The sequence below is a fragment of the Chiroxiphia lanceolata genome, chromosome 14 (assembly GCF_009829145.1).
Source record: "Chiroxiphia lanceolata isolate bChiLan1 chromosome 14, bChiLan1.pri, whole genome shotgun sequence".
Taxonomy (NCBI): Eukaryota; Metazoa; Chordata; class Aves; order Passeriformes; family Pipridae; genus Chiroxiphia; species Chiroxiphia lanceolata.
The window spans coordinates 8,295,203-8,308,078 of NC_045650.1; the positions used below are offsets into that span (position 1 = coordinate 8,295,203).

The 12,876-nt window shown below is 43.7% G+C and overlaps 1 protein-coding gene across 1 annotated transcript in view; it reads left to right on the top strand.

Moving 5' to 3' along the window:
• Positions 1 to 12,876, top strand: part of FGF13 (fibroblast growth factor 13) — a 314,139-nt gene that overhangs the window by 52,024 nt on the left and 249,239 nt on the right. The window lies entirely within an intron of this gene.

Sequence of the window (12,876 nt, forward strand, 5' to 3'; positions counted from 1 at the left end):
CAGGCTTCATGAAGTGAGTTTTGGCTCTTTTTGGAGTGTGGGAAGCATTATTGCCTGTTTAAGTGTGAACTGACCTTCAGACAGCGGAGAGCACTATTGACCAGAGGAAGTTACTTCAGTACTGTTGGATAACCAAGAACCATAGAAAAAGCCATAAAATACTTTTTTGGTATGGCAACACTCTATCTTACTTTCTGGGTGGCTCCAGGAAAAGAAAAGGTTCCACAACACTTCTTGTGTTTGTCCATGTGCCTTTTCAGAAATTTCCAACCTTATTTTCTTTCTGGTGAGTGCTGCCCAACGTCTTTGATGATCATCTTGAATTCCCAGTACAGCTGAAACAGTGAGTTTGGAGAATGAATACTTCTTCTAGGAATAACCTGTTTTTCCTGGGAACCAAAACTACCCATATAGTGTGATGGCATTTTAAGTTCTGGCTAAATAAGGAAAGAGAAAAACCTGAAACTGTGTACTGGGCATAGCCCTAGAGATGAAGGAGTGCTTCACTCACAGAAGTGAACACAGCAGTACTTCATTACTGGAGGTGTTGAGGAAATGAGTCACAAGTCATTAATGAAGAGGTCTCAGTTCATCTCTTCTTCAGGAAGAAGTAGCTCTTCTAGGTATTGTTAATGGAAATTGTTCTTAGTGTTTCAATGTTAGGAATAGAAGTTGAATTGTTTCTCGAGAAGCATTATCTTGCCATACTAAACATCTGTAAATACAGGTATATCTAACTTTTTGCTCAAGGAAGGGAGTTTAGTTGATTCAATTCCCTTTTTTCAAGTTATCAGCTGCCGCTGTTTCCTTTAATTATGTTTCACTGAGCAAACAAATATGACTGTGTTGTACTGATTAATACAGTAAAAAGATTCTTAAACAGCTTATAGTCACATTCATTTAAATATAGTGGGATGAAATCACTTATGTTGCTGATTCCAATCTGCTTTGCAAGTTGGGCATTCGATGAGGCCAGCTCGCTTCCAGAATAAAGTATCTGTCCCTTCCATGCACAGTACTGATATCTTTGGCTTCTTGCTTTACAGCAACTGCTTTGATTAGTAATTGGTGCATTAACCACTACAGGTTTTCATTACAACCAGGTGCCTGGGCAGCGGAGGGGGGACAGGAGGGCAGGCAGTGGAGTGACTGCTGGCTGCAGGCAGGCAGAGCAAGTGCCTGTCTGTGCGGTTGCTGGGGGTGATTTTATCCTTTTGGGAGCAAAGCTATTGCCCCAAGCTGGCAGGCTGCAGGGCTATGGTGCCAGACACTAGGGGACACTGCAAGGTGCAGGCAATGTGTTCTCCCCGCTGTAGATGCCTGTGAAGCTGTATGTGAGCACGGCTCTGGCAGCTCTCTGTGTGCACCTGCCTTGACAGGATGGTGCTGTCATTTGCTAATAGCAGCTTCCAGTCTGTGCCTTACACAACAGTCTGTCTGCCTTAGGTTTTGTCACAAGAAGACAACAGTAAGTTGCTTGCCTATGAACATGTTTGTATGAAGGTCAGCAGGGTATAGTTTTGAAACAAGGATTGCTCCAGGACCATGTGTTTCATTTGCAGTAATGTTACAGCTGAATACTTCTCAGGAAAACTTTCATCACATTCAGAGTAACTTTATGCTTAGGTCAAATGTGACAATGACATCAAGCTTCCTCTTTGACTGTTTCCCACAGTGACCAAAACATTCTTAACACTAGTATTTGTTTTGATTTGATGTGTGTCTTCAGTTATTGGTGTCTATGAGTTTTTCTACACCAAGAGTACAAGGATTTTGCTCTAACATTACACTCAGGAAGGAGTAATTCTGTCCTAGTCCCCTCCTCTCCCTACTCTTCTTATTGGTGGGTTGAAGAACCGGAGGTAAGGACAGGAGGGACTATAAGAGCATCATGCATGAGATGGCTGCTCTGGAGCTCTCCTCTGCCTCCCACAGCCTTCTTGCTGGGAGGATCTCTGCATCACTGTGCTCCTTGGTGAGGGTGACAGCTCCCGCCAGCTGAAACCATTTGGAATGTGGTGTGGAATCTGCTTTGCTAATTGTAAAAGTATCTGCTGTCATACTATGGTGGTGATCTCAGCTCTATATGCAAATGTACCGTGGATGTCTTGGAATACCAAGTACCATATATAAGTAGAATTTTTGAAAGGAATTTGGAGATTTTGTAGATTCTTCAAGCTGCTTCTGGTGGAGTACTTCCTGGGATTGGTAATGAAATCAGTCATTTTGCAACATTCTCTCAGTTTAATGCATGTGGTCTCATGGTGGCAGCTTTTAAAAGCTGTTTGTCTCATTAAAGTTCAGTTAACTCATTTCTGAAATTAGAAACTTTTATGATTAATGACTTGTGGTAGTTTGCTTTAAAGAAGATGCTTGCTAATCAGATCTGGTTTATTTCCCTAAATCACTTCTGAGACTTGCATTATTGCTTTAGTTGTGACACAGTGACAGTGATGCTTGGTACTTCAAGAAAAATAACTGGTAGTGAGGCAATTCGTGCCTACAAGATCTGTGTCTGAGGAGCAATTGAAAACTACATGGCTGTAAAAACAAAACACAAGGAGAATGTTTTTTGGTGAATTTTCCAGCTTTAGCACAGAAATTCTCCTTCATTTTAATGGAGGTCTGCCAAGCTAAAAGGCTTAAGATGAGAACTACAAAGAATAGGTGACATTCAACTTGACTTGCTTTCTTTAACCTTTGTTAGTGCCTCTGAAGTGAGATGTAAATAACATGGGTGCCAACCTTTCCACTGTCCACACACTCACAACTGGAATCCTGAATCAGAAGTAGCAGTTTCACAAACAATTATTTCCAGACACGCACGAGTGAGGATGACAGCACTGGGGGTGTTATTGCTGGAAGGGCATCTGAGTTGCAGCTACCCTGTGTGTTCACAGTCTGGATGCAGGGTTCAGACTGAGGTAATGCCTCTGCTCCTCCCCAGTACAAGGAGAGTGTGTAGAGGATTAATCCCGGGTTTTACAACATCCGAGAATGCTGGGACTGATTCTTACATTGTCCCCTATGGTCTGTGCTTTGTGGTTTTCAGACTTTATTTCCAGTTGAATTCAAAAGTCTTCATCCTGTGTCTGGGTTCCTGTGGTGGTTTGGGGAAATGTGCAAGAGGAGTTTCCTGTGCAGGACGGCTGGGCTGCAGCCCTGGGCCATGCCCTGAGGCTGGCAGGTTGCCCAAGGAGCACTCCCAGCTTCCTTCAAGCCCTGAGCCAACTGAAGCCCTGGGGTCCCTCCTTGAGGCCAAAACCCCCCAAATGCATGTTCATAACTCAACCCTCAGAAGTAAGCATCCAAGTCTCGTTTACAAAATAGATTTACCTCTTGTGGGAGGCAGTGATTCCTTTGTTAAAAAAAAAGACAAGACCCTACCAGAGCCTGGATCTCTAAGATTAGCATTTTCCAAGAGGAAAATGTTTTATTTGCTTTCCCTCCACTCCTTTTGTGTCTTCCCCCCCCCCCCCCCCCATACCTCCTGGTTTGTTGTGATTCCCTATTTTGAAACTGACTGGTCATATCAGGCAACTCCTCTCTGTATATTATAGTGGGATTTTTACGCAATACTTTATTCTGTTATCTATAAAATTACAGACTTGGCCCATGCAGTCGTACTCCACATCCTCCTCCCGCTTTGAAAAGGAATCCTAGAAGCACAGTAAAGCAAGAAGTGTTTGGAGAGTGACTCCCTGAGTATAAATAGCTCACAAGCAAGAGCAGCACCTGCCATCTTTGATATGTCTCGCACTTCCCACAAATCACTCGTGCATGCTGGGCTTGATCACAGCTATTGTTTGTGCTAAGCTTCCTCCTACTCCTATAATCCTCCTATTTAAATGGATGGGATATTTTTCATACAGGGAAGATTTTGGGGATACAAATTGCAGCCAAGTATTTTGTAGACATGATATGGTGTGCATGTTCTGCTGAGGGCAGAGAAATGGAGATGCCCCACTTTAAATGGAAAGGATGCAGGTCTTCGAAAGTGCCTCGTGTCACATATTTTGACTCTTATTGCTTCTTTTAAGGACTTGCTGATGCTTTCCAAACATAGCAGCTCTGGGTTTGTGTGAAAGCCTGATTGATAAGATCTGTGGCTTTTGGTGGGCTAGTGGGTGCTGGGCTCTTGCCACGTTCTCCTGGGGTTGTATCGGGCACATCAGCTCCCAGTGTCCTGCTGCCCAACGTGTGCCTGCCCAAGGGGTGGTATCATGCTTTGTCACCAACTCAGGTATTCCCATATGCACTGCTGAGAGGGCCAACAGAGTCACAGCTTTGCATCCCTCAAGGACTGACCTGAGGCAATTCAGTCCTAATCACACATCTGTTGCTGGTGGTGGCTTTGCAAGAGGGACAATCTTTGCCATGGGCTCCCTGCCCATGCAGCATCTCTGACACCACGGTGGTTTCTTCTACCATGCTTCCTGCAGGAGGGAGTTGAAGCAGAGCACGCCCCAGTCCTTCATACTTCACATCAACACAAGAGGGGTGCACAGTGGTCAGAAGCATCGGGGTAAAGGCTGTGCAAACCCTTATAAACAGGAATGTGTGAAGCTCTTTCCCTTGGAGCAGCTCCCCTGCACTCTAGGGTTGACTTTCAAAGCAAAGCACTGGGTAGGCAGTAAGGTAAGGCTGGTAAGCAGCTGTATTTAATAAAGTCATGTGTCCAGAATATCCTGACTGCTCTTTACAAACATCTAGTTTAATATTTTCCTTTTTTTCTCAAAAAGAATCCCAGCAGTGGTACCAATTGTATTAGTTGTACGGAATAAGCTCAGTAAGATCTCCCAGTCCCTTCTCATGGAATTCTCTTTATTTCTTTGGTGGAGATGGAGATGTTAGTTTGCCCATGTTGGGCCAATAACACCAAGCAGAGGAGTTATACTTTTTGGTTCAGTTGTTTTTCTTTCTTAAATTCAACTCTTTCTGTGAGTTCCTTCTGTAACCGCAGGTTTATGGTCATGGATTTTCTCTTTCAAAAAAATCCTGGACATATTCTCCACCACTGGATAGAATTCCAAGTAGTATTGTTCTGACATTTTCTGAAGATGTTTGCTTTATTGGGCTGTAATGCTGTTTTTTGTTTCTTTCTTTTTAGAATGCACCACCTGCTTCTTTTGTGTATAATTTAATCTCCTTCAGTTTTATGAAGCCAATAGATGGCCAAAAAAAAGATGTCGTGGTTTCACTATGGCTTTTAAAAAAGCATTGTATGTGTAGTTGCATGTTTCAAGTGCTTTGCAAAACAAAAAAAGTCAAGTTGTTATGTCAGGATCTACAAACTCTTGAGACTAACTGTTGACATGACATTCATATTGTTCAGCATTTGGTTAGCAGCCTGTTCTGAGAAGCATAGATTTTATTGAGCACACTGAGCAAACCACTCAAAAAAACCTCACTTCTCTGTTGTCATGTTTTCCTTCAGACACAGCCAAGGTCGTTTTTATAAGCTGTTGCCTGTAACTACTGAAAGGAGAGACATATATGGGGCTTATGCATCCTAGTTAATGTTGTCTGCTATACACAGTGTGGCTTAGTTTTCCCTCAAACTTGAAATTGCACAGCACAAGCCTGCTTAAAAACCACTCATTCCTGGTCTTCCAATGTTTGATCAGACCCTGAACCCCTCCCCTTTGTGCTGGCTAACATTCTGGTTGACCGAGGCTTTTCTTCCAGTCTCTGCAAGGTGTTATGGAGGATGTGGATAGCTCCTCCACCTGAAAATGTGCTCGGTCAGCGGTGGTGGTGTTGTCAAGTCAAGGAGTCTAAAGAGAGGCGAGGGGCTGGCAGGGGGAGCAGTCAGCTGGCGGGCGGGCGAGGGAGGCACTCGCAGGGAAGGTGATGCCGGGAGCTATTTAAATCGGCGGCAGATGTGTCGGTATGCCTGCGATGTTCCTCAAGACGGTTGGGGGAGCTTGAAGTTTATAAACGATTCTGACTCCTGCTAATTTTAGCCTTGGAGTGTTTACAAACAGAGCAGAATTTGTCTCCACTCCTGATCCAGAAGGATTTCAGCCCCATCCCTGCTGGCATGTTCCCTGGAGAAAAACAAAAAGGGATACAAAATAGCAATAGCTATTAAAAGATGCCGAGGGAGCGTTCAGATTGGAAGCACAGAAAGCCAAATCTTGTGGCTATAAATAAGGCATCTGCAGCTATCATGGTGTCACCAGAAAGTAGAGAGGATATACACCTGGGAATAATTTTGGAGGAGAGAAATAGGGAGCTGAGCTGAAAGCACAGTTTCTTAGTGGTGCTCCAAGGTGGTATCTAGAATTATCTCAGGAAAAGGCCAAAACAGAATGGCACGATAAGGAATAACCAAGTTGTAGTCACCAGCACCGAGCCCAGGTGCAATCCTGCCTCAACCAAAATGCCATGTGTTGGTGCACACTGGTTATTGCAAACTGCATTCCTGATCTGAACACACTGTTTAGCTTTGAGATGACACAAGGGAAAATGTCAAAAAATTCAGTTATATCAACACAGTTCATATGGAGCTTTAGAAATAGATTTCTAAATACACACAAAAAGGTTTAAAATACTTTTGTTTTCAAAACTACAACTTTCAAGTACAGTTCTTTGAACAGGGAATATCTTGTAAAGTGTTTGTGGTTTTCTACAGTGGATGAGCAGGCAGAATCCTCCTGGGCTGGTGAGGCACTTGATACCAGTTTGAAGGAGAAAGGCTGTAGCTAAAAGCTCTGCCATGAACAAATCCAAATCCTCCAATGTACCTGAAAGTCTGCTTTCTAAAAAAAATCTCCAGGTCATGTGAGACTTGACTTTCAGAGCTAAAGCTTTGCTTCTCCTCAAAGATCAAGCTACCTACTAGACCACTACCATAGCCAGCCCCCTGCACTGTGGGAATTTTGTGGGTCAAGGGGACTCATATAATTCTGTAAAAAACAAAAGGGGAAAGTATTTCTCATTTCTTTGCTTGTGCCCTCCCACAGCACTGTGCCTGTCATTCAGATCAAAAGTTGGTTGACACATGAGAAATACCAGCTGCCACCTGATTAAGACATGAGAGGTTTATGAGGTAGCTACGAGTTCAGCTCAGTTGAAGATGTACAGAAGCTGCTTGGTATGGCCATAGTGCCACAGGAAAGAGGAGGAATAGTGCAGAAGTGTTCAGTGTAATATAGGTGGGCTTCATCTTCTGATCCTGGGTGAGTGCTGAACCTGGATCATGCCTGAGTGAAGGAAATGGCAGAAAAATTCCATCAGATGCTGCTTAAAATTGCTGCAAGTTAAAGAGAACTGAGACAGTGGGATGAACTGCAGAGAGCTTTAAAGGGGAAGGCAATTCCATGGTGGAAAGGATCAGAAAGTAGCAGAGAGGTAACAGGTTCACATCAGAGTAAGCAACTTATTTTGTGGCTATACAATTATAATGCTGCTTAGTGTGAAAGAGCACGTTCAAATTAGCAGAATATGTCTTGTCTTACACATTGTAGGCTTCCTGCAACACTTAGAACTTTCTTTTAAGATGATTTTCTTGAATTCATTTAATGTCTTTATGTTTTTCCTTCAAGGATCCGCTCTGAACTTTAAGCATAACTGGTTTTTTAGATTTCTTTGAGTCCAAAAATAGGCCTGAACAGCTAACCATTACATTCCCCTCTCTGTCTCTCAGGCTTGTAAAAATCAAACACTGATTAATTTTTACAATACTTAGGGAAAAAGTCAGACATGAAAATGCTACCCTATGACATCATTGCATATGCAAGCCTGCAAAAAGGTTAAAGCTCTGCTTGGCAAGTTTCCTTTCAAATATTACTGTATGTTCTTTTCCCTGCTGTTGCTCTATTAGCTCTCTGTGTCTCAAACTCGAGTGTTACTCTAGAGAAGGCTAAGATCAGTCACGAAATGCTCATTGCAGTCTTTTGCCTGTCTATTACCAAATGGCCCAAGGTTTTTAATGTCAGCTAACCCACTGCACTGGGACTTCATGACCCTATGAGTCTGCCTCTGGATTTCAGGACCACATTTAGTATCCTGCACATTCTGCTTCCCCAGCCTCTTCAAATACTGTTTTCTCTCAGATCCACAAAGGCTGGGTGAGATCAGCCACCACTGCCAGTCTGCAGCTTGGGGGAGTCAAACATCAAAGCTCCTGTTTCAGCTCGACTTCAAAACCTTTCCAGTTTGAAGACTTGACCAAGTAGCTAGAAGGAGTTGTAAGAGGAAAGCTGTAATGTGCAGGATGATGAGCTATGTGAAGGAGGGCACTTTCCTTTTACTTTACACAATAAAAAAGTAGCAAGTGATAGCGATTTGCGCTTCTTCTTATTATGTTCATGAGGGGTATGAGACCACCTTCACCTTTTGACTAGTGCTCTGAATAGCACAAGAACCACACCCAGGTCTTTCATCTTTATGCTCTCTGTCACAAACTTTTCACCTGCCTTGGAGAAGCCCTGGGCAAAAATCTTTTGACATCAAGGCATCTGGTTTCAGTTAGGATACCAAATGCTTCCTTCATTTTCTTTCACTCCACCTTCTAAAGTTATGTCTGCAGGTGTCTAACAAAAGCTATTGAGTAGTAACTTTCTTTAAGTTGATTATGGTCCCCACTGTCTCCCCTGGAGAAGGAACAAACTACCTGTCATTTTTGCAAGGACCTGGCTTTGTCTGCTTTGTGCCTGTGTGCACATTCCTGCAAACATGAGCAGGGCTGGATGAGGTGAAGGAAAAGGGTGCACCTTCATTGCATTCTCCTAGAGCAACATTGCCACGTCATATGCTTGCAAAACTATGTCCTTCGCGTTTCCAGTGTTACTCAGTTTTAGTGTACTGGTGATAAATGGTTATTGCATGTCTAGAGACTCTGGTGTCAGGATGATGCTGCTGGTGCAAAGGAGATGAGAATTCTTAAACAGTTGCAATTCATCAAACTTGAGGAGAGGGGCAACCTCAAAAAAAGGCAGGCTGACAAGCAGCCATCTATTAGAGGTAATCTGGGTAGGATTTTGAGACAGAAAACTTTTTTTGTATGTTTTTAAGATTTATTTTTTACTTCTCATTATCCTACTCTGATTTGATTGGTAAGACATTAAACTAATTGGTTTCCCCAAGTCGAGTCAGTTTTGCCCATGATGGTGATCGGTGAATGAACTCTTCCTGTTCTTATCCCAATGTTATATTTTCTCTTCCTTGTCCTGCTGAGGGAAGTGATGGAGCAGCTTTGGTGGACACCTGGCATCCAGCCAGGGTCAACGTGCCACAGGATGTATGAGCATTATCCCTTCCCAGTAGTGTCTTCTGAGGGTGTCTCTGTTATCAGACTGAATTACTTAGAGAAATTAAACTGCAATCTCCACACAATCCATTAGCTGGAACTCTATTTGCGTACAGCAGTTGGGTTTTGGCAATCAAAAGGAGGAAAATTGTGCACAGCAAGCTGTCTGCCCAAAAAAAGATCTTCTGTGTAACGCTTAAGACTGCGTAGGAATAGGAATGGTAAAAATAAGATGGGGACCAAATTAAACATCTGTCAGAACAGGGATGTACCTGCTAGATGATAGGCTGTGTTTTGGCCCTGTGCTTAGTATTTATCTCATCTGTAAATATTTGTGGGTTTTGTTATAACACACAGCTGTTAGTAAAGAAGTTTGCCCTGGCATTCCAGTTGAAACAGTGGCAGGCCAGGCAATAAGGAGATGTGCAATGGATCTATTTGGACTCATTTTATAGGCACCATTTAAAAACAGTGGCAACAAAACCAGACACATGCCCGCTTCATTTAGTTATTTTATCAAAATGGAATAGATACCTCTAGATGCCACTATGAATATTGAACTATAAACTGAAATGAGGAGTAAGTACTTGTATTAGTGAGATTTCATCATGTCTGGAATCTTAAATTTAAGGCCTAATCCCGCTCCACCTGAATGTAGGGGGAGTTTTACTTCAGATTTAACTGGGAACATACCAGGAACCATCATGACAATGGTAATTTAGACTTGCTGGACTGCTTTAAAGGCACAGTGTAAGATACCTGCTATATAAAAGAGTAGAACCTGGACCTTTTATAAACCCCTGCCTGCAGAAAAGAGAAAATTTCAACTTGAGCATCAGCCAAAGAACCAAGAAAAAAGTACACTGAACAGCAATGTCACTACAGCATCTGCATGAGTTCAGAATTCCTGAGGGGATATAAGTCTCTATAGATATTTTACAAGGATAGGAAAAGCACGTTCATGACTTGAGTGTGTGTTTTATAGACAGACCGTACAGCTATTGCACATTAAGCAGCAATAGTTCTGCTGTATAAAAGCACTTACAGTTTACAGTTTCATATTGTAAGTGATACTCAACTTAGCCAAGCCTGTGCCAAGTCAGAACCTTCTGGGAGATGTTCCTGGGGGAATAAATACCCTCAGCAGAGGCACAGCTCCGTGCAGCATGTCAGCTCTGCTGTGCCTGTTTCTAGAGAGCCTCCGTGAGCTGTGAGTATTTGGAGAGCCCAAATATGATCTGCTGTGTGAGTCTCTCTGCTGCAAAAGCCTCACGTTTCACTTCACACTTGGAGCTTGTGAGACCTTGCCGTGCCTGGGGCAATTGCATTTGTCCCGCTGGGAAGGAGAGCTCATGAACCATAAAAGGGTACAGATGATGCTCCAACCACTTGTGCTGCCTGGCTTTTTGGCACTCAGTTTAGATGACTGCATCACAATCTTGGGAGGCACACAAAAGGTGTGTAATTAAGCAATTCATTGTATTTGACTTTAAATTGTGCTCCCCCAAAGAGACAGTCTTGAATTTAAAGCCTCCCAAGCCACATAGGTGCATAGGGAACACCTAAACAACATTTGCACAGGACGCATCAGATTTCTTTGTATTAAACATCACTAAATCTTCCTCTGGGTATCCGATTTATCTGGAGATGCAGAAATTGCTTCTAACTCAGAAACTCACAGAATCCTGTCAGCGAGAGGTACAGGATCCATGTCAGGACCATGTATAGGTAAGTTTCTGTGTAAGCCTGGCTGTGGTATGTAGCTTGTTGTGATCGCTTCTGTCACCACTGCATCCAACTGCTTCTCAACTTCCAGTATTATAGCTGTGAAGCAACGAGGTGACAATTTTCCCTACTATAGCTGGCAATTGATATACCAAGATGCTAAGACTCAGATTCATGTTTAAATATTTGTGAGTTAGTTAAAGAAATTTTGTTGCAAAGCCAGACCTGAAGTGATTTACCTAAAATCCAGAGATGCTCACTTCAGAGGAAAGAACTGATGAGGAAAACTGAAGACTTAAGTCAGTGCCCTGACCACAAATACCATTTCCACTAAAATACTTGAGCCATCAAGGTAGCTTTAAAATTAAAGGCTGTGCAAACTGTACTTGGATTGCAATAAGCCTTCATGCAAATCCCCTTATATTTTGCATGCCTAACATCATGTTTTATTACTGTTTTAACTGACACTTCTAAGCTCTGAAAACTAGTAAAGGGAAAAACCAACTCACTTTAAAACAGCAGGCTAAGCTCTCTCTGCCCACCATTAGGTACGATTCTTCTGCAACCTGCTGAGCTGCTGCCTCCTTCCAACGTTTAGTTTGAGTGTATGGGCCTCATTTGGTCAATGTAATAACTATTCCTGTAAAATTTAACAGGTCTCCTGGCAAAGGTGAGAATGGCTTACTTAATGCAAGTTCACTGTCAGCACTAAGCACAGCATTTATCAGTGGCCTCCGGTGCTGGAAAGACCTCAGACCAGAGGTGTGAATTGCCAGTGACTCTCAGCAAAGACACTGCGAATGCCTTGGAAAATTAGGGTCTAAGTTGTATTGGACAGCTGAAATCTCCTTGCTGGGGTTCAATGACTCCTTCTGCCAGCACTGGCTCAGCTGAACCACAGAATTGCTCCTTCCCCACTCCACTTCCAGCTCTCTAGATTCAGTGATCTATGTTTGACCGGAGAGAAACAGACAAAAACGAAGATCAAGTTTTTGATCCTCCTGGCATGTCTCTGGAGTGTTTAAAAAAGAAATCATAGAAAAGGCTGAAGTAAAACAGACTTACATTGAGAGCACCCTAAACCAACAGTCATCTCAGGGCTTACTGAATCCTAGAATCATTTACTTTGGAAAAGACCACTGAGGTCACCAAGTCTAACTGTTAACCCAGCACTGCCATGTTCACTGCTAAACCATTTCCCTAAGTGCCACATTTATGTGGTTTTTAAACACCTCCAGGGATGGTGAATCCATCACTTCTCTAGGCATCCTGAATCTCTACAAAGCAAAGCTGACCCTGCCAGGACAATTCCTTGGTTCCAGAAACAGAGCAGAGGTCGATGATAGTACAGACAGATGCATGGAGGTCTGGAGGAGCTCTGCTTGAGGACCTGGGGTTCAGTTTTGTGCATTTTTTATTAGAATGTCTTTAATAAGTGGAAGCATTAAGGTCTTCCTGGTGGCACCTGTGATCCTGGCTCTTCATTCGTAGCCAAAACAGCCCTCATTTTCCTCATCGCACCTGATCTCCAGCCACCTGTGTGCAGTGGGAACGAGACTTTTTCCCATGCTGTGGCTCATCCTCCACTTAATCAGGGGATGTCCTGCCTCCTGGCAGTCCGGTGCCCTCGCTCGGGGCAGAAGCAGGAGGCGGCCGGTCCCGCTGGTCGCCGTAAGCCGATCCGCCTCCAGCTGTCCCCGGTGCTGGAGCAACGGAGGGTGAAGGGGCAGGAATTCGGCTCCGCTAAAAATAGAGGCCGCGCAGCCCCGGTGGCTGCTGCCTCTCCCGGAGACCCCCTGTGCGGGAGTTGCGCTCGTGTGCGCGTTGCCTCTCCCGCCGTGGGGGCAGGATGTGCAGAGGAGTGCCCAGAGGCCACGGGGAGGGCCGTGCCCTGA